The sequence below is a fragment of the Capsicum annuum genome, chromosome 2, assembly GCF_002878395.1.
Source record: "Capsicum annuum cultivar UCD-10X-F1 chromosome 2, UCD10Xv1.1, whole genome shotgun sequence".
Taxonomy (NCBI): Eukaryota; Viridiplantae; Streptophyta; class Magnoliopsida; order Solanales; family Solanaceae; genus Capsicum; species Capsicum annuum.
Genome location: NC_061112.1, coordinates 89446707 through 89468439, shown reverse-complemented (window position 1 = coordinate 89468439; position 21733 = coordinate 89446707).

Below are 21733 nucleotides of genomic sequence, written 5' to 3'. Positions count from 1 at the left end.
AAGATCAGATCTTTTGTCAATTTTGAAAGCATCAGAAACTCATGTCAAGAGTCCAGAGAAGCTGCATATATAGGGCTTTTTGTAATTTTTCTTATCTTTTAACTTGTAATTTTCATTTTTGATGTAATAATAGAGACGCAGATCGGAACCTCAACACGGCCTCACTCGAATCTCTAACTCGGTATAGTCCTTCCTTTCCAACCCCTTGAGATACCTGTTACACGATTCCTTCATAATCTAGGTAAGTAGGATGACCAAAATTAAGAATCGGTCGAATTCCTTCCTTTTGTTTCCTCCCTTTTAATAATGTTCAGGTCAAAATTCGGTCTTGTTGTCTACTTTTTTGTCTGCAAACCCTTTGTGTTTACATTCAAAGATGGGCATGATGTAGACACGTAATTTTATCCCTCCCGAGAGTGTATTTTTTACATATTTACCTTATCGTACCGTGTACTCTCAATCAAGTCAAAATTTCCCTACTAAAAGACAAAATAATAAACCCCTAACAAACCTAATCCCCAATATTCTTTTGGTAACAAAATTAACCATTCCTCTCAATAAAGTTTTGATAACACATCACCACCCCACCCCCGACCCTACTTCACCCCTCCCCTACCTCACCTCTACCCACCTTGCTTTTACCCCTCATACCCTTTCGCTCATATTTTTTTCCTCTTGGGGACATATACAAACACACAATTAACTCTAACAATATGGACTCTCCATCGTCACTCTCACAGACTACTCCATCATCTTTCATTTTTTAATTTTATTCATAAAACAACACATCCCACTCACAGATATTCATTCACATACACAATCCTCACAATACACAAACATACACTCACCGACACAGCACAGCCATAGGGTAACAGTGAACACATACTCAACTTAGAATACAACACTCTCACTAGACACTATTTTTCTATTGATTCATAGCTTATATACACCGAATAATAAACACACACTGATATTAATGCACAAATACACACACACTCACCGGAGAACACACACCATCAGAAAAACAAGAAGAAGATGCATATTGTAAGTAAGACCCCACAAAATCCTATGCTTGATTCAGTCCTATAAAAGCTAGTAAGGGGTTCCAGACTTAGAAAAATAATTTAGCTAAGTGTTCATACTTAGAGTTATTTTAGCCTTCATAAGTTGGCGATCCTTTTTCACAACCCTTATGACCTTTAAATATCAATTTTTAGATTAATTAATGATCAGGAATGTCAGTAGATGTTCTCAAATAAGTTTTGGATTTTTCAGACTTCATTTGAAACATATTTGAAGGCTCAAATAAGTGGATCGACGCGATCTTGATGCGCCACATCGCCCATCACGTTAATGAGTATTTTTCCCCAGCTCCCAGTGCATATTCTAGTTAATTGACGGAAATATGACATAGCGCATTGGCTATCGTATCAATGCCAACGATGCGGTGCGTCGGTCTGCACATCGCTAAATCAATTTTTAGTCATTAAAAAGCCACGTTCTCAGGGGTAATTGGGTCTTTTCCCACCTTATTTTATCCTTCAAAACACGAGATTAAGCCCGTTTTAAGGAAAAATCCATTCATCTTTCTCAAAATTTCTCAAGAAGCAAACCCTAGGATCTCCAATTCAAGATTCAGCCATCAAGAACACTCCATCACTCTTTGCAAATTTGAATACCAAGGTATGTGAAGTGTTCATCCAAGGGTTTTCTTCCACTCTTGGAGTTCATGAAACTCTTTAAAAATACAAGTTAATCGATTTCATGGATTTCATGTTGGATCTTGAATGTATTAATGATTATGATATTAATGGTGATCTAATTCCATGATTTGTCCCAAGTTTCGTACAAACTATTTAATTGTAAATGGAGTTTTATGAACTACATGTCAAACTCTTGAATTTCCAAGTTGAATGTAGAATCCATGATATTACTACATGTTTATTGATATGTGAAATACCCATGCTCCCCAAGTGTTTGTCAAAATGCTTATGTGACTTGACTACTACAAGCATAACATATTATTGTGTGATTTTAATACGCACAAGCTCATGTAGATCAAGTGTTTGAAAAAAATATCTAAGTGAATGTATTATCAGCAAGCGAGTACCAATATACTACTAAAGTCATCCAGTGATTTGCTTTTCATGCTATCGAGTCCTAGGGGTATTTAATACACGATAATTTAGCTATATATCTAGAGCCAATGTTAGTTACAAAATAGTATCAGTCATATCATGATCAGTAGTTCAATAATTAGTTCAGAACTCAATTAGTAATCAGTTCAGAGCCCAGCGAACTTAGTTTAGTTCAGTCAAACAGTATGAATCAGTAATAGATATGTCCATCCTAGCACAGTTTAGAATTTAGTCCAGTGTCTATTGAGTTAGGAGTAGGATTCAGCACCGAGTGAATCCAAGGATGGGCACTCACCTGCCAACATAGGGTGTGATCCTCAGAAGCAGTCCTTGCGTTCCATAACTATGTAGCTAGCATAGGTTGAGACATCAACCTGCTAGTTGAGGATTGATAAGATGTCCTACCTACTAATTAAGGGTACCACCATTCTTATTTAGAGCACCTGCCAGATGAGGGTGACTTAGCTTATCTTTACCCGTGGCATGGTACTGACACCCTTCCAACTAGGTTAAAGGTTGGACCACAATCTATTCAGAAAGAGGCATGTTAGTTAGATGATTATCTCCCACAGTCTTAGTTTCAGTCTTCAGAATAGAACTCAGTTCAGTTCTACAAAAATTTGGATGATCATATACAGTCTCCCAGTTTAGTACAAAACTCATTACAGTTCTACAGAATTTGGCTTATCAGATACAGTCATTCAGCTATTAATTATACAGTACCAGTAGACTCGAATATGAATAAATTAGTAATTCAGAACTTAGTATCCAGTTTTATCATGACCTCAGTTACAGCTTTCGTATTTATGCATGTACTCTCATTCAGTTATACTTATGTTATTCAGTCAGTATTGTTCATACATATAAACCCATGTATCTCAGCCTACCTCACTTAGCATACCTGTACATTCAAAGTACTGGTGCATACTTTTCTTTTGCGCTATGATGTATTATATCATAAGTTCAGACACACGGGCTTCCAATTATATGTAGCAGGTCGATCCATTAGCAGCAGACTAGTGGTGAGTCCTCATTGTTTGAGGATAGATTTATTATTCTAGTATGTCGGTACTTAATTTTTTTCAGTAGTCGCAGTTAGTTTGGGACTTGTCCCATCAACTCCTTGTTCAAACAGTAGAGGCTTTTCATACTAGAGTATTTGCAGATAGATGTTTTGTTTTGGTATTGATGTACTGTACTCAGTATTTATTTCATATTTGAACCTTATGGTAGATTTCTGCATAATTTCCACATAATTACAGTATTGTTATTCAGTTAATATAGCGAGTATCAGCCATGGGTTAGCTTGTGCTCCTTCACGATTATGAGCACCGTGTAGCATTTAGGGTACAGATGGGGAGTTACATAGTAACACACTCACACACACCAAAATAGAGAGTTTTTTAGAGAAGTAGGTCGAGGTTTGAATGGAGAGAGGAGAGTAAAGAATGACAAAAGGGGGGAGTGAATAGCGTAAAACGGCAGCTGGTGGTCTCTGAAAAACCTTGTTGGTTCCCATTTTTCTACAATTATATCATTGTCAGTTTGTAAATTTTGATAATAGGATTATTCTACTCCTGAAAGGGTCAAATTAGTTTTGTATCGGAGTTTGAGATAGTGCGTCCGTTCATTGAGGTTCTTTGACTCAAGGTCTCCAAATTTGGATTTTGTCTTCTTATTCTAATAATATTTAAGTTCGAAAGCTTCAAATTGAGGTCCAATTCTACTGTTGTTCTTTTTCAATTTCATTAATTTGTTTGTTATTGTGTGTTTATGATGCAAAGTTCTTGAATATGTGCTTATTGTGATCATGTCAAATTGTTGTTTAATGTGTTGAATGCATTGGAGTAAGGAAATATGATGTGTTTTGATTAATGATTGATTAATTTTGATTTGGATGAGAAATCGGTAATTTGAAAAATAGAATTAAGTGTGGGAATTGGAAATTGACAAAGGTGAACATTGATTATTTTGATTCATTGATGATTGTTTAATTCAAAATAAGTATTGATGTTGTTAAATGCAATAGTATCATGATCGGGTAAAATTTGTAGGTAAATAGTAGATCGGGTAGGCAAATTTAGGAATAACGATTTGATGAGTGTTTGAAATTGTGCGTGAATTGCTCATTCTAATTTATTGCACAAAAATTGAAATTGTACTCATTTGGCCGGGGAATGCACTGAGGTATCTGTATTATTTCATTAAGGAAATGCCCCAAGAAAGTTGTACTTGAAGTCGGCGCACGATCAAGGTCCAAAACGTTGGGTGAAGTTTAGTTTAGGATTTGTTTACAATAGATTAGGTTTTACAATTTCGTATTTTTCATTTTTTGGACTATATAAATTGGACTGGACACTATATTTTTGTGTTTGGATTTTGTTTGATTTGTTTATTTTCTTATTTTATGTGTTTTGTTGGTCTATTCACTCTATAGTGTTATACTAGCCGATATACTCTACGAAGCGACTGTGGTTGAACCACGGGACCGAGGGGTGCCTAACACCTTCCCCTCCATCAAAGAATTCCTTAACCGGAATCGTTGCTCGCAAGCTAATTTTAAAGAGTCAAAAAATTGGTTTGAAAAAGGATTTCCAAAGGTAACTTTGCACACCAGATTATGCCAAGTGGCGACTCTGAGTTTTGATTATTAAAAGTCCTTTTCGAAACTAATTTTCATCTTTTTGTCACTTAATAATAAAATACTTTTCAAACTTAAAAGCATATTTTTTGGTTAAAAAGGGGGTGTGACATATTGTACTTCACCGAAAACTATCAATACAACTCATGCATAGCTATCACTAACCGACTTATTAACTCCACTACCAAATAACAGCACAAGCTAACTAACTACCACTCTAGTCAGTTGTTAAAATAATTATGCTACTATCAACCAACTCAACTAATTATAGCTAATCATCTATATCAGCAACATTATGTTCAATAATCACCACTTTTGTACTACCTAAAAAGTATCTTGTGCTGCGACACCTGTACATGAAAGACTAGATATTTATTGATCCCTGTTCTGTTTGATAAGATAGTTGGTTATATCGGCATAATATTTATTTTGCGCAAAGCAATAAATTCTTAAAATAGTATGTCTTTGTGGAACTCATCTGCAAGAAATTTTAGACCAATTGCACCATATTTCCTCAAACTTTGTCCAACTCAAGATGTTGGTGATCAAAATTTGACCTTTGCTTTGGTTCATCAATCGGTGATTACAAGGGGTCTATATTGTTAAATTTTGGAAAAAAGTAAGATAGAACCGTAGTGATCCAATTGTGTTTGCTACCATTTTCTCATTAAGCAAGCTATTTGAGAAATCAAACTTTCAATATTGACTTCAGTGCTAAAATCAAAATCATGTAAAATTCATTATGGTCAACCCTTGTGAATGAAATTTATTATTGATTTACACAAAGCTATACAAAAGTTAGTGTAATACCCTAAAACTATCCCCTGGATGTCACAAGGTGCTTAGAATCACAAGAGATCCTAATATAACCCATGATATTGGCATAACTCATGAACAACTGAATAAAGTACATAAAACTAAAAATAATAGGTGGAAGAGATTTCATTAGCAGAACTTATTCTTTATAAAATTGTTTGTAACATTTACAACACTGGAATTTACAAAATTAAATTGAAACTGAATACAATAGAATACGTTAACTCTAACTAACTATCTATGAAGTCTCTACTAATAGTGACTATAGGTAGATAGGACATGACCCCTAGCCATCCCTAATCAATACAACTAAATAAAATATAATACTGAAAGTCGAATTGACTCGACTCCTAGAATCAAGAGAACTCAACACCTGCATGCTGGAAGCTGTTTTCTATCTTATCATGGTGTTGGGAGCTACAACTTGTACCTATATCATGAAGAAATGTATCCACAGACACATATATCTACTTAGTACTTTGGAATGTACTGAGTATGTGGGATGAATGCAATAAGTAAAACTAAAGTTGAACATACTTTCAAATTATGCATCCTAAGTGTAGGGGACTTACCATGATCATAAATAAAACTGAAAACTAAAATATCATAAATCATGAATAATAAAGCATAATCAGATAAGCTTAGTGAGTCATTACACTTAGTTTCTAAAATCTTTGCTTTTGCTTTCTTTGTGGGAGATTCTTATAACCGACATAAATCATGTGAGCTATCATGGAGTCCAACGTCTTACACATATTGAGGAGAGTTGCTCTACCCTTCCCATCGGAATAGAACTTTAAGTTAAATTGATCACTATACTTAGCTCATATTGGGTAATGGAGGGGACACTCTCTAGTGCAGCACCTAAACATAAACCTAAGGTGGCACGTAGTTTCTAGAGAATAGGATGCACTAAATCCACATTCCCTTCTTGGTGCTAAATACTACTCCTAAAACATCTACGTATATGCACATACTTTTGAAATCCACCTTTAAATAGCATATGGCATTAGAAAATGAAAACCAACTATGCTTCTCTTACTTAAATCATATTTATGAGAAAACTTGTAGATTTCATTTAGTATATTAGATCATAAGATCAAGCTAAACTTTAATCATGTTGTAATACTTGTAACTTGATATTAAAAGTTTAAACTTCTTGTAAACTTAGCAACTTACGCTTGAACTCGAAATCATTCTTTATCTCATAGAAACTTCATATCAAAATATCAAACTCAATGTTCAAATAGAAATATTTTATCAATTCATCAAACTTCATGTCAAAATAATGAAATTCATCTCATAATAGCTATCATATAATTAAAAGCATGAGTAAATTTAAATTCGTGTGTACACTAAACTTTAGATCATATGATAAAGCCATAATCTCAAAAACATAGAAATTTGGGTATGAACCCTAATTGAATCACATAAATTAAACTTTAAAATCAAAGATTTTGGGCACAAGTGTGAAAGGTTATCCTTGTTCAAAGCCCACATATCTTAATTTCTTGATTTCTTGAAGGAGAACATGAATTTGGATCCTTGGAAGTTGAGCTTTGGGAAGAAACCCTAATTTCTTTTCTAATGAGAGTAGAGAAGAGATTGAGTGTTGAAACTAACTAATAATGGTTATACAACTCTTATTGAATGATTTAAATTATGGAGTAGGGTTTGAGATATGGAAAGGACCAAAGTACCCTTAAAGAAACTGAATTAAATTGCAGGAATTTTCAGTTGACAACTAAGTTGATAGCTCGTCAGCTAGTTGATAACTTATGAACTTAGTCGTCAAACTCTACTAGAATTGAACAAATTTTGGTTAACGTTGATGACTAATTTGATAACTTATCAACTAGATCGATTTTGAACATACTCGTCACCTTCCCTAAGTGATTTAGGGTCTTTTCATGTTAAGGCTAACAACTAAGTTGATAACTTATCAACTAGTTGACGGCTTGTCAACTTAGTCATCACCTTTCCTAAGTGATTTAGGGTCTTATCTGGTTAAGTCTGATGACTAAGTTGATAACTTATCAACTTGACATCTTGTCAACTTAGTCATTACCTTTTCTTTCAGACAGACACTCCCGGGTAAAATGAGCATAACTTTCTACTTCAATATTGGATTAAGGTTAAATTGGACGACTTGGAAAGAAGACTCAAAGATATTTCATTTGATATATAGTATACCACCTAACTCATTATATTCTAGGAGCAGTAGAAAAGTTCTCAACTCATCTTTGAGTTAGGAGATCTTTATGATCTCGATTCATATCCCAAGATCTTCCCATACTATAGAATTAATCAACACACTTATTTTGACATGAAAATCATTTAGTTCGGGTCTTTATACGTCGGAATGATGGTACAAATTCTAGCCGCAATATGTGGGGTATTATAGTTAGTCCTGATAACTCTGAAAGAGTCCTCCAAATTGCATTTTTGACATGAATAATGAAGTATTTGGTGAGATCCTAGTGATAAAAATCATAGTCAAAATTGATAATCAAAATGCAGAAAATAAAATAAAGAAAAGGATATGTGGAATTATCAAAATTTTATCGGACTTGTGAGAAACAAAGGGCCCTATACCTTTACCTCTCAATTGAATCCAATCAAACAACATCAAATTCGATTCAATCAAAGATGAGAAAAATAAATTGAATCTACAAAGAGGGTAACTCGATGATTGATTAAATTAGAAGATGTTAACATGAGTAATTTAGAGAATCCACTCTAAACATTTAATCTATGATTATCAACTACAAATTACACTAATGCGAGGCTTCACCTAGAGAATTCAACTACAAGATTCAAAGCTCTCAATTAATGAAATCTAAGGAAGAAAATAATTATGGCTACTATTTATGGTTATTGCCTTTACATTAATAGCTTATTACTAAAATATCCCAAAAGTGTATATTTAGAATATAACACACAAGAGCCTTCTTAATTGCCCTAATGACATCTTGATTGCCTATGTCCTTATGTATTTGTCGTTCCATGGCTTCTTTTGGTCTCCAAGAAATAATCCATATGTAGAAGCCCCTCCTAATATGCCCCACACTAATCATGCTCGTATCATCCTCCCATTCTTTATAAGGATTCATTCTCGAATCTAGACCTTGTAAAAAAATGAGGAGGACAAAAAAACGAACATATACTCATAGCATGAGGATTAACACAAGGGTTATCAAACATACCAACTCACCAAGGAAACACACGGTTAAAATAAAATCAACTATTTTTTGTGTTAAATAAGAGCCATTCATCATATAAGTTACAACGAATTTGGTTATAAGAATTATTATGTGGCAAGGAAATTACAAGGGTCTTACTAACCTCAAATAAGTGAAAGACCCGTGTACCACTTCCTCTCTAGTAAATAAATCCCATGCCAACATAGGTATCATCATAAGAATAAAGTTAGTAAAGAAAATTGATAATCTCACTATCCCCATGTAGGGCATGCCAAAAGATAAGGACACTGGTAGATAAGGAGAGATATTTTTAGGGCAAAACAATCCTCCCTATCAAGTGACTTCCCAAAGTATAAAGTGCACCAACAAAGACATACTACTAGAATGATCGAGGAATCTAGTGGAATCACTCCATATCAAATAGTACTCCCAATGAATTGGGATCCCTCATATCATAGTATCAATCTAATTCCAAGAGTCCCATTTAAAAACTCATCTTGTCCAACCCTTTGAAGGTGACAAGGAGCCTTTAATATCCATGAAATATGCCATATTTAAACAAACCACTTAGTATTCCACCATTGTGGATCACACAACATAAGCACAAATGTATCAAATAAGAATGCAAGTATATAGGAAACTCCAAAAATTGGCAATCACTTGTTTGCCTTGGTGTTCACAAACATAAGACCATGTTTTAGCATTGGGTCATCATATGCAAACTAGTAGTAAAGAAAGATGTTACTTAAATGAACTTCATCCAAGGTGTGCCCACATATAGAATCACCTTTTGATCCATAAGAATTAAGTATTCGATCAAAAATAGGGTCACACAAGAGTACAGGGATCATTGGAGAACATACACTCTCTTTATTAGACCACTAACTCCTCACTAGACGTACTATAATCTTCTAGGAAGAGAGCTCCATCTGTGGAAAGTGGGACATCATACCACAGTGGATTCTCAATCACTTTATAGCCTTAAAAAGGGCTAAACTTTCATCATGTCAAGGCACACAACTATGCATTTCACTAGGAGTGATCTCATCATTTTCAAATAAAATATTATACTTAAAAGAGAGATGATCAATCCAAGTAGGGGAACTAAAACATGTAGTTTCACTCTCAAAAAGTATATATTATTTTTGAAGCACTTTTATGTACATAATCAATGAACAAAAAATAATAGGATCTTCAAAAAAATTTATGATCAAAGAGTCACTCCTACAAAATTGATCAAATTCATCAACATTACCACTAACTTGAGGTTCAATAATTACATCACAAGATCCCTAAGTAGTGTACATTACTGAAAAGCTAGTTGATCACAATAATTTCACTTGATAATGAACTATATTTCAAAGCACACGTATTAATACTAGGTGGACACAAATTAATCTTACTAGAAGAATCAATTCGGTCATTAATCAGGTGAACTAGTGTATCCATATTTTCAACATTCACATTATCAAACCATGGAAAACAATCACATGACAATATAATATTATTCAAGGCACAAGTGTCAATACTAGCTGGATACAAATTGATCTTACTAGAAGAATTAATCAGGTCATCAGTATGATCAACTAGTGTATGAACAATCTCAATTAATATATATATATCACTATGTGGCAAAGAATCATCAAGCTCAGATGAAAATAAAATATCACTTACGCTCAATTGGCTACTAGACACACAATGATCTTTTACTTTAAACAAGTATAAGTTTTATCTTAGTTACCTTATAGCTAATATGAATGATTCTCTTCACCTTAGTTTTCAACATTGGAGTACAAATGCTCCTTTGGAAAGCTTTTTAAAACCTTATGATTATCCATATTTTGAGATGCTTTATGAGGCTTTCTTCTAAGGACACTTGTACATACATCAAAACATCTAGAAAAAAAAGTTACCTGAGTTAGGATAAAGTTGTGACAACCCTCTCACATCACTCCTCTCAGCCTCTCCTTTTTCTTTTTTAGAGCTGTCACTTTTTATACCCTTTCTTCTCTCAATATTTGTCTCTAAAGTTCATGGGAGTTAGAACAAGTGCCTAGAATTTCTTGGGTAGGGTTTAGAGATTTCCTCACCTCAAACTTCCACTTTGGTTTACTAGGAGTAGCCTTCTTTGCTTCATTTGGATTTTTCTCCATCCACTCACTCACATATGGGACATTATTATTTTTGAAGTAAGAAAACCCCAAATAAATATTACAAGTACCTAATATGCCTACACCATACGTCTACTTGATACCTCCCAAGTAAAATAAGTATCCTTACTAGTTGATCAATTAAAATTCCACACCTAAATGAATAGGATCTTGAAACAGATATCAAGGTAAACCATAATATTCCACCACTTCATGGGATAGACACGCATCATCAATTATAAGATCAAACCCTACAACATAAAAAATTGTCACTTTTGTTTTAAGAATCTACCTCTCCAGGTCATGTACATCTTGAGACACTGATATTACTCTACTATCATGGCCTATTGATCCTACCATCCTGCCTCCAAAACCATTACCATATGGAGAACTAGTAACATTAGAATGAGGATAAGAAATACAAGTTATTTTACCCCACGAAGTAGAGAATTTTCTTCACCTATGATCCACAGGACATCTTCAAAATCAATTCCCCCATACATATATACCCATAACTAGGATAAGAAGTAGCACAAAATGATGAAGATAATGCATCCTCATAACTTTATTTTCTATCACAATCTTCTTCAAAGGATTCATAAGATATATGAGAGAAAGCATCATACCTCACATCATCTTCATCACCATGGTGTGTAATATTAGAACCCCCATATGCTTCATAAACACTACCAGATTCACTATTAGTTACTTCTACTCTTTTATGTTCATATAAAGAGTAATAAAACCCATTTATTTCATATTTATCTTCTAAGTAGTAGTTCTCACCACCATATAATTCATGACCACAATCATAACCTTCATAATGAAAGTGGTAAGAGAGAAGGGGTGAATTACTCTTTTTCGATTAGATAGTCGACTCACTTCTATAGACAGTCAGCTACTGAAGTGTAATGTAAAGTACAAAACATAAAGTGTTGAAAAAGAATGACACTAGGTATTTTATACTAGATGGGACCTCTAATAGGTCTTACTCCAGTCCCCTTGGGTTGCAATGATTCTACTAGCTCTTCTTTAATAAATAAAAAATTATAAGATTTATGTTAAGCTTTTGGTAATTAACTCACACTCCTTTTATTTTCTCTTTTTGATACAAAAGCCTCACTAGATATGCATTTATTTTCTCTCTTTTTGAATACACAGTAAACCACAAGAGAATACAATGCTTAATGAAAGTAGAGAATAAAGCTAGAGAAGGTTGAGATAGTGTATAACTCTTCCTCAATCAACCACCCTATAAATACTAAAGATATGTTTACTAGCCATTGGAAGTTTTTAAAATAAAAGGTAACCCAAGAGATTTGATCCTTGGAAATGGGATATGAGAATCCTATTTCCAAGAATAAGGTTAGATCACACTAATGAGCCTTAACTACCTAAAATCCCCTTTCCTTGGAAGTTGTAATGCCTTTAATGCTTGGAATAAGATTTGATACTCCTTTACTTTGATGTATCATGTTGTAATTTATTCTTAAAGGAGTGACATATTTCTTTTCCTTTTTGTCATGAACATGATAAGTCTTACTTTTTGCTCTTTATCCATGAATGCTTGATTATTTCTTTTACCATAATCCTTCAAAGGAGTCATTCAACTACAATTAAATAGTATTGATATCCCCATTTTTTATGGATGACAATATTAAATAAATAATCTAGTTGACTTTACTGTTAAGCTCCACCTTGATGGACATAGTAGCTCTCCTTGAATTATTGCACTGCTCACATAGTATCTTCCCTAAATTATTGCACTATTCTACAGTCAACCTCCTATATGACATACCTTTTCTCCCTCTTTAGCATAAATCAAAAAGGAAGAATAGCAAGAAGATATACAATATCGAGGACAATATATCAAAACAAAAGAAATTATACATAGGATTATGCCCAAATACACATCAAAATAAAATATTGTCTTAAAATATAAATGGTCAAAAAGCAGTACCAGAAGGAGAAGGATTCTCAATGATATTAAAGAAGTAGGTTAATGTTTGACTAGTGACATCCTTTAAGTTAGTGAACTGAGTGGAAATAATAATGGAGAGAGATTTAATTGTTGTTTGAATATTGACAGCAATCTCCATGGCATCTTTGATCACCTGGTCTAATCTTACCATGGGACGAGCAACATCTGTACTAGTTTCCTTTGTGACTTTTTTTATTTTGTCAAGATAAATGCAAGTAGAAGATCTTCGATGGCATTATGCTTTAAATCCATCTCTTTCAAGAGGATGGTAACATAAAATGAAGAAGAACCAGGAACATGAGGAGGATAGGTCCTTGACTTAGGGGAAGGAGTACCAATAAAACCACCATCAGTCATGGAAACAAATATATCATCAACTAAAACACATCCCATGATACCAAAAGTGTTGGTATTATAACACTGGTTCATAACAGCAGAAGGAATGACCTTAAGAGGAATATTTCTTACTTCAAAGATATGGGTAATAATTAACCTATAAGAAAGGCTAGAGGGATCAAGAGATCCTTCAATCATGTGACTTATAATAAAAATGGAGAGATTCATCATACATTGAGAGACAATGCAGTAAATAAGCAATGTGTCACACCGAGATAAGGTAGATATTGAATAGGCACAAGGAAAGAGAGTAGTAGCCATAATGTGAGAAATTACATGATTTTCAAATAATAAAACTTAGTGCCAAGAGTAGAGGGAAAGGCTTCAGAGTTATCTAGAGCAATAAAACATTTTTCTTGTTTAAAAGAAATATTAAAATTCATTGGTTAGGAATTTAGCGGAAGTATCAAACCCAGAGTAATTTACATAAGAAAAAAAAAGCATCAAATATAGCTCAATCAATAAAATTCTTTTCCCATAACAAGAGTTTTGAGTTCACTAGCATGAAAAGATCAAATATTTACATAGAAAAGTCTAACAAAGGACTACAAAGAATGATTAGGGTTGGAAAGAAGATGTTTGGACATCCTTAAAACTTAAAAAATGATTTAATTGGGAAATAAAGAGATTCTAAGAGATCTAGATCTACTATCCAACCATGAACCATAAATAATTCCTTTGTTGAGTGAAAAATAGATTCACTTGAGGGTCTCCAAAAATTAGTTTTGATATTTAGAGAACTATCAAAGTAAAATTTTTCTCTTTTCATAGAATACTAGAGTCATAGAAACAGAGGAGCGCTTAGCAATATAAGAGAAAGAGGAATCAAAAGAATCCTGGGGGAGATTTCGGTCAGAAAGATCAGAATCAAGTAGAATAGGAGAAGATATCTTTCCTTTACCCTTGAAGAGAGAGCTTTTACTATTCCTCATGGAAGTATTTTTTGAGTTCTTTGCCATTGAAGATAGTAGAGAGAATGATTGTGAATGAGTTAAGTGTCATAACTCAAACCAGAACCTAGTCATGACAGGAATCCCAAGCCAACCAAGGCTAGAGATACCCCTAACCTTACCTTAAGAGCATATCAATATAAAAAAATAATGAAGGTAAATCAAGATACAAATAGAAATATATATATATATATATATATATATATATATATATCAAAGGATAAATGAGAATCAAAACCAAACTCGCAATAAAATCCCAACACTATCCATAAAAGTATTTAATCAAGTGAATAACAACTAAGTTGGGACATTCCCCTGACTATGACAATGGAAATCCAAAGTACTAGATAATAAATGAAATCTAAAAGAGAGATCGGGCATTTCGAAGGATGGATGGTTCACCATTTCAATAATTGATAAACTAGGAGATCAAATCACCTAACATTGTGTAGGGTCATAAGAAAATCCCTCAAAACCTACATCATGTAATTATATAGCTTTCGGGGATGATCAGTATAGTGAGTATTGGCATAAAACCCAAGGAAAGGGATAAAACATACATATTCCAAAACTAGTAATAAAACATATGGATGAAATATATACATACCAAAAATCAGTCATAAATCAAATGTGCCAAAGTAATACATATATATAGGATGTCAGGATAGGTGCAATGGAAATAAAATATAATTGTTTAAAGATATAGTCCTAAATCGTGTAGCTCATTTCGACCTAAAGGCACACACAGGCTATATGGGTCTGAGCCCCTGCCATAAGGGCCCTAGTCCATATTAGTCGTATGTACAGGAGAATAGAATAAAGCCACCAATACTCAATTAGCCTCATAAAAATATATTGTACAAATCTGACACAGTGGTCATGGACCCCAACATAGGCAAACATAGTTTCCAGCATTGGTCCCCCTAGGACTACACTTTCTCAATGAGCTACACAATTCCCTTTAAGCCCAAGTTAAAATATTTTTCATGTACCATTAACCAATTTTAAAGGATTCATCTATTAAGGCATTCTGAATTGGTATCGTCATACCAATATACTTGCAAACTATTCCAATTATGCCAAACCATAAACACTTAACCAATTAGACTCCAAATTCCATTCAAATTCCAAAACTATTTAATGACTAGTGGTTTTATTGGGATTAGGGAATCTGTTAGGTCATTTTAAAGTGACAAGGACCAAAAATTCCCCAACCCACAATAAAAAAATAAACTTGGTGAATTATGTCCAGTAGTGTTATAGGGCATAGGCAGTGCACCACACCCTTATCGGGGGGAGTAGGTAGTGTACCATGCCCTTATCATGGGCCCTCACTGGTTTGAGGTCCCAAAATGACCCCAAGCCCTTTCCAAAAATTCCAAAACTTTCCCATTTCATCCCATTAACACCTTTATCATGATTTAAGTAAAAAATCATTATTTAATACAAAGGAGGGTCCAAAATAAATTGGTCAAAAAATTATAGGGTATTACACTATTCCCCTTTGGATCATTAATCCCCAAATAATAAGTTAGGACACCCTTATCACAATAATAGAAAGAATACAATGAAAATCAAGGAAAAATTCCAGCATTCAAATAGCTCCATTTGAGGTGCTCTATCAGAGGAGATATAGGTCTCTCATTGGTTGGTTTGAAGTGGGAGAGGCCATAGTAGTACGTACTGACTTAGTGTTTGACACCTTAGAGAAGTTTTAGCTGATCAAGGAAAGGCTTAAAAGAGCTTAGAGCTGACAGAAATTGTATGCAGATATGCGGAGAAAGAATCTCAAGTTCGAGATTGGTGATTATGTGTATTTGAAAATCTCTCCTATGAAAAGAATGAAGAGGTTTGGCAAGAAGGGGAAGCTCAATCCCCGATATGTCGGTCCTTACTAAATTCTTAGCCATTTAGGAAAGGTAGCTTACAGTCTTGATTTGTCTTCAGATTTAGCTTTAGTCCATCCAGTATTCCATGTCTCCTTACTAAAGAAATGCATAGATGAACCAGTAGTTGTAGTCCCTATAGGGATTATAGACGTTCAGAACAGTCTTTCTTATGAGGAGATTCCAATCAAAATCCTTGATTATCAAATTCGCAGACAAAGGAACAAAGAGGTCCCTCTAATCAAAGTCCTTTGGCGGAATCAATCCATTGATGGAGCTACTTATAAAGAAGAAGAAGAAGATATACAGACCAAGTATCCTCACCTCATCTTCGCTAACTCAAACTCATGCCAAGGTAACAGTTTTTTCCGTGAACTTACTTAGTTCTATGGTCAGATTTTTCCTTTATAGACTTGGTAGCAGTTTTCATTGCATATTCAGCTGTGACTTTATGCATCATATATGTATGTTCAGCATGAGAAACACATCTTATTAGTAATGCCAGTCATAATGTAATACCCCACAATTTTCCTAGCTTAAACACATCGCAAAGATATCAAGGATTAGCTCTTAGAATGAATGATGTTTATTTTGTGTTAAATTCTTAAGATTTGAACTTTCCATGACGTAGAAAACTAAATTAGCTTTCCAACGAATTAAAGTTCGCCTAAATTTGATAACCGAATAGGAAGTTATGGCTATTTTAAGTTCCAATCATAAAACACTGTCATTTGGGACCTTAGCACGTCGTCGAGAAGCGTAATATCATAATTGTTAATTTCTAGTGAGGCCCCACAATCTTGGTGCATTGCAGAGAGGCCTAATTTCCCATTTGGTAATTTCCAATGAGACCTCGTGATACTGGCATGTCGCGCCAGTGCTCAAAATGAAAAAAATATGGGCTCCGCAATTGTGGTGTGTCACGGACGAAGCCTATTTCCCGTTCGTCCAATTTCTAGTGAGCCACCATGATTGTGGAACATCGCGGTGGCCACCCAGTTCGCAAAATATTTCATTTTTAGCTGCATTTGGGAATTTAAAGAGGGCACCTTAGTCATTCTCCCAACCCCCAATTCGTCAAAAAATAGAATATTAAGCATATTTCAAAGCACATTATGATTTATTCATCATTCCCCCTCAAAGGAAAACCCTAGATCATCAACTTCCTCCCCAAGAAATCCAAGATTCCTCTATTAATTTTCCAAGACAATTCAAGACTGAGATTTCCTAATACAACAGCACTAAGAACTTATCCCCAAAGCATCAATTGGAATCCAAGATTTAAGTTTTCATCAAAGATCATCAATTAAGGTATGTGGGATTTGAACAAGGATAAATCTTTCATCCTTGTGCCCAAAACCTATTTTAATTATTAAAGATACATGATTTTATGTGTTTTCCCAAGAATTTGAAGCTAGAGATTATACCCATTATTGTTGTGTACAAGCTTATGATATTTTCAATGTTTTATGAGTTTAATTACACGAGTATGTTCATATTATTATGCTTATTGCTGAAATTTCCAGAGTTTAAAATGATTTATGAATGTTTATGTTATCAAGAATGAATTTTAAGATGTTTTATCATGAGATTAATACATGTGTCATTAAACCCTATTTAAAGATTGTTATTCAAAGAATTATTGTGCTATAAGCACCCCATGATTAGAATATTTTTAGATTATTGAGAAAGATTTGAACTTTTGGTCTCAGAATAGATTTTAAATCCACTTTACAGATTCAGATTACAGATTTATAGTTGGTTTTCATTATAAACCATTAGATTACTTTTAAAGTGGATTTTTCTTGATATTTTGAGCATAAGATTGGGAGTAGTATTTAGCACCGAGATGGGTACATTACTACGGTTTCATATCCTAGAACTATGTGCCAACATAGGATTTAGATTATTCCCACTTCTATATGTATAACTGAGATTGTGATCACTGAGATGAGATTGTTCTATTTCGATGGAAAGGGTAGAACAACCCTAACTTTACAGGGGCTAGTCGTGGGACACCATAGATGTTCACACGGTGTACATGTCCATTAGAAGAACCTCCTAAATAGATGTCCCTTACTCTTAAAATAGCTTTAATTAGTTTTAGTCTTGAGATAAAGTGTTTACTATGCAGAATAAGTTTCAGACTTCCTGTAGCCTATATGATTTGAGAACAAGAACAGAATACAGATTTTAGAACTAAATGAAATGACTCACAAGATTCATACTACGTGCCTTACTATTCATAATTTATGTTTCCAGATTTCAGATTTACTCAAGCTATGTGAATCATTTACATTTAGCATGCATGATTTTATAAATTTTGATGGTATTTTACTTATTGCATGCACCCCCATATACTCAGTACATCCTCAAAGTACTGATCCACATATACGTCTATGTGCTACATTGTCTCATAATATAGGTTCAGGTGCTCAGTCTCAGCAGCGATAGTGATTTTTGAACATCTCATCTACATCCCTTACAGTTGGTGAGTCCTCATAGTTCAGGAGCTTAGCTATTCATGTTCTCATTTTATTATTAGATATTTTAGTTTAGTTTGATTCAGCTGGGGCCTATCCCCGTAACTCTCTAGATTCAGTTAGTAGAGGCTTGTCAAACACCCAGATTCAGTCTTAGATCTCCATTGCATTCAAACTTTTTAGTATTTGTTTAAATAAGATTGATGAGATTAATACTTTCAGATATATTTATATTATCAGATAGTTTTCTATATTTTATCATGATTTTATACTTATATTTTCCCATTTTGAGATTCAGATGTATTAGAAGGCAGCCAGGGTAAGCTCACGACTACTTGTAGTTTAGAGCACCGTGTCATATCCCAGAAACTAGATTTTTGGGGGTTACAAACTTGGTATCAGAGCTAGTTTTAGAGAGTCCTAGGGAGTTAGAAAAGTCATTTTATATAAAGTCTTGATCATCGGTGTGAAGCGTGCCACATCTTCGAGCAATAGGCTATGGAGCATTTTAGAAAAATCCTCTCTTTTCTTTCATAATCCATCATGCTTACAGCTATCTTTATATTCTATTAACTCATGCTCTTTTATGATAGAATATGCCATCTCGTAGAGCTAATGCCGGTAGAAATGATAACCAGCCACCTCAGCCCACAGATTCTTTGAATAAGAATGTGTCCCATGCAGAGTTTTGGGTAGCATTTCAGGCACTAGCCCAAGCTCTGATAGCTAATGTTCAGGGTAAACGTTAGGCTACTACCCCGCCTCAGCAGGATGGGGATTTAACCACGGCTAGAACCTGATATTTCATGAGGATGAATCCACCAGAATTTTTTGGGTCGAGGGAAGGTGAGGACCCATAGCTTTATCTAGATGTGGTGAGGAAGATCACCCAAATTATGCATTTTTCTAAATTGCAGATTGTGTAATTAGCATCCTATAGGCTGAAGGATGTTGTTTATGATTGGATGCTGATGTGGAAGAAGAGTAGGGGGGAGATGCAGCTCCAATACTTGGTAGGTATTTTAGGATGCATTCCTAGACAAGTTCTTCCCACTTGAGGTGAGGGAAGCTAAGATAGCAGAGTTCATAAACCTGAGGTAGGGATCCATGACATTGAAGGATTATTTCCTTATGTTCAACCAGTTGTCTAAGTATGCCCCTGATCAGATGGCTTACCCTAAGTCAAGCATGAGTATGTTTGTGACTATGTGTCTGGGTTGGTAGTTAAGGAGTGTAGGACTGATATACTCAATAGAGAATTGGACTTTTCTATATTGATGATGTACGCTCAACAGATTGAGGCAGAGAAAGAGAAGGAAAGAGAGAGAGTAAATAAGAAACCCAAACCAGGGCAGTTTGATTATGGTCAAAATAGGTTGGGAGGAGGAAACTATTTGTAGTTTCAGAATCATTTGTCTATGCCAGCACCTACAGTTGGTGAGTCCTCATAGTTTTAGGACTTAGCTATTAATGTTCTCGGTTTATTATTAGATATTTTAGTTTAGTCCGAGTCTGTTAGGGCCTATCCCAGTGACTCTCTAGATTTAGATAGTAGAGGCTTGTCGGACAACCAGATTTAGTATTAGATCTCAGTTGTCGTATTCAAACTTTTTAGTATTTGTTTAAATCAGATTTATGAGAATAGTAATTTCAGATATATTCAAATTATTCAGATAGTTTTCTATATTTTATCATGATTTTATTTTTATATTTCCCCGTGTTGAGATTCAGATATATTAGAAGGCAGCCAGGGTTAGCTTAGGACTACTTCTAGTTTAGAGCACTATGTGGTGTCCCAGGAACTAGATTTTGGGGTGTTACACATACTTTCATGAATTATTTTTATATATGTACTCATTCAATAGATATGAATATTCAGTATGAAATTTCAGCATATCAGTAGTGTCAGTTATGAAATCATATTGCAGTTGTGCATATCCAGTATCTAAATTCAGTCTATCAGTATTTCCATCTTATTCAATCTCATTCGAGGATGAATGGTCCCAAGGGGGAGATATTGTAAGACCCCACAAAATCCTAAGCTTGATTCAGTCCTGTAAAATCTAGTAAGGGGTCCCAGACTTAGAAAAAATTCTTATAAGTGTTCATACTTAGAGTTATTTTAACCTTTGTAAGTTGGATATCCTTTTTCAAGACCCTTATGACCTTTAAATATAAATTTTTAGGTTAATTCATAATTAGGAATGTCAGTAGGTGTTCTCGAATAAGTTTTGGATTTTTTAGACTTTGTTTGAAACATATTTGAAAGCTCAAACCAGTGGATCAATGCAATCTCGATATGCTATGTCGCCCATCATATCGATGAGTATTTTTATCCATCTCCTAGTGCAAATTCTAGTAAACCGATGTGGACTCGGAGTGGCACATTGGCTATCGCGTCAATACAAATAACGCAATATGTTGGTCTATGTATTACTAAATCAGTTTTTAGTCATTAAAAATTCATGTCCTCAAGGGTAATTGGGTCTTTTTTCACCTTGTGTCAGCCCCCAAAACATGAGATAAGCCTTTTTAGAGGCAAAATCCATTCATTTTTCTCAAAATTTCTGAAGAAGCAAACCTGAGGATCTCTAATTCAAGATTCAGCCTTCAATAACACTCCATCATTCTTTGCAAATTTGAAAACCAAGGTATATAAAGTGTTCATCCAAGGGTTTCCTTCCGCACTTGGAGTTCATGAAACTCTTTTAAAATACAATTTAATTGATTTCATGGATTTCATGTTGGATCTTGAATGTATTAATGATTATGATATTAATGGTGATCTAATGATTTGTCCAAAGTTTCATACAAACTATTTCATTGTTAATGGATTTTTGTGATCTACATGTTGAACTCTTGAATTTGCAAGCTAAATGTAGAATCCATGATATTACTACATGTTTATTGATATGTGAAATACCTATGCTCCCCAAGTGTTTGTCAAAATGCTTATGTGATTTCACTAGTCCAAGCATAACATGTTATTATGTGATTTCAATCATACACAAGCTCATATAGATCAAGTGTTTGACAAAAATGTCTAAGTGAATGTATTATCAGCAAACTAGTACCAATATACCACTAAA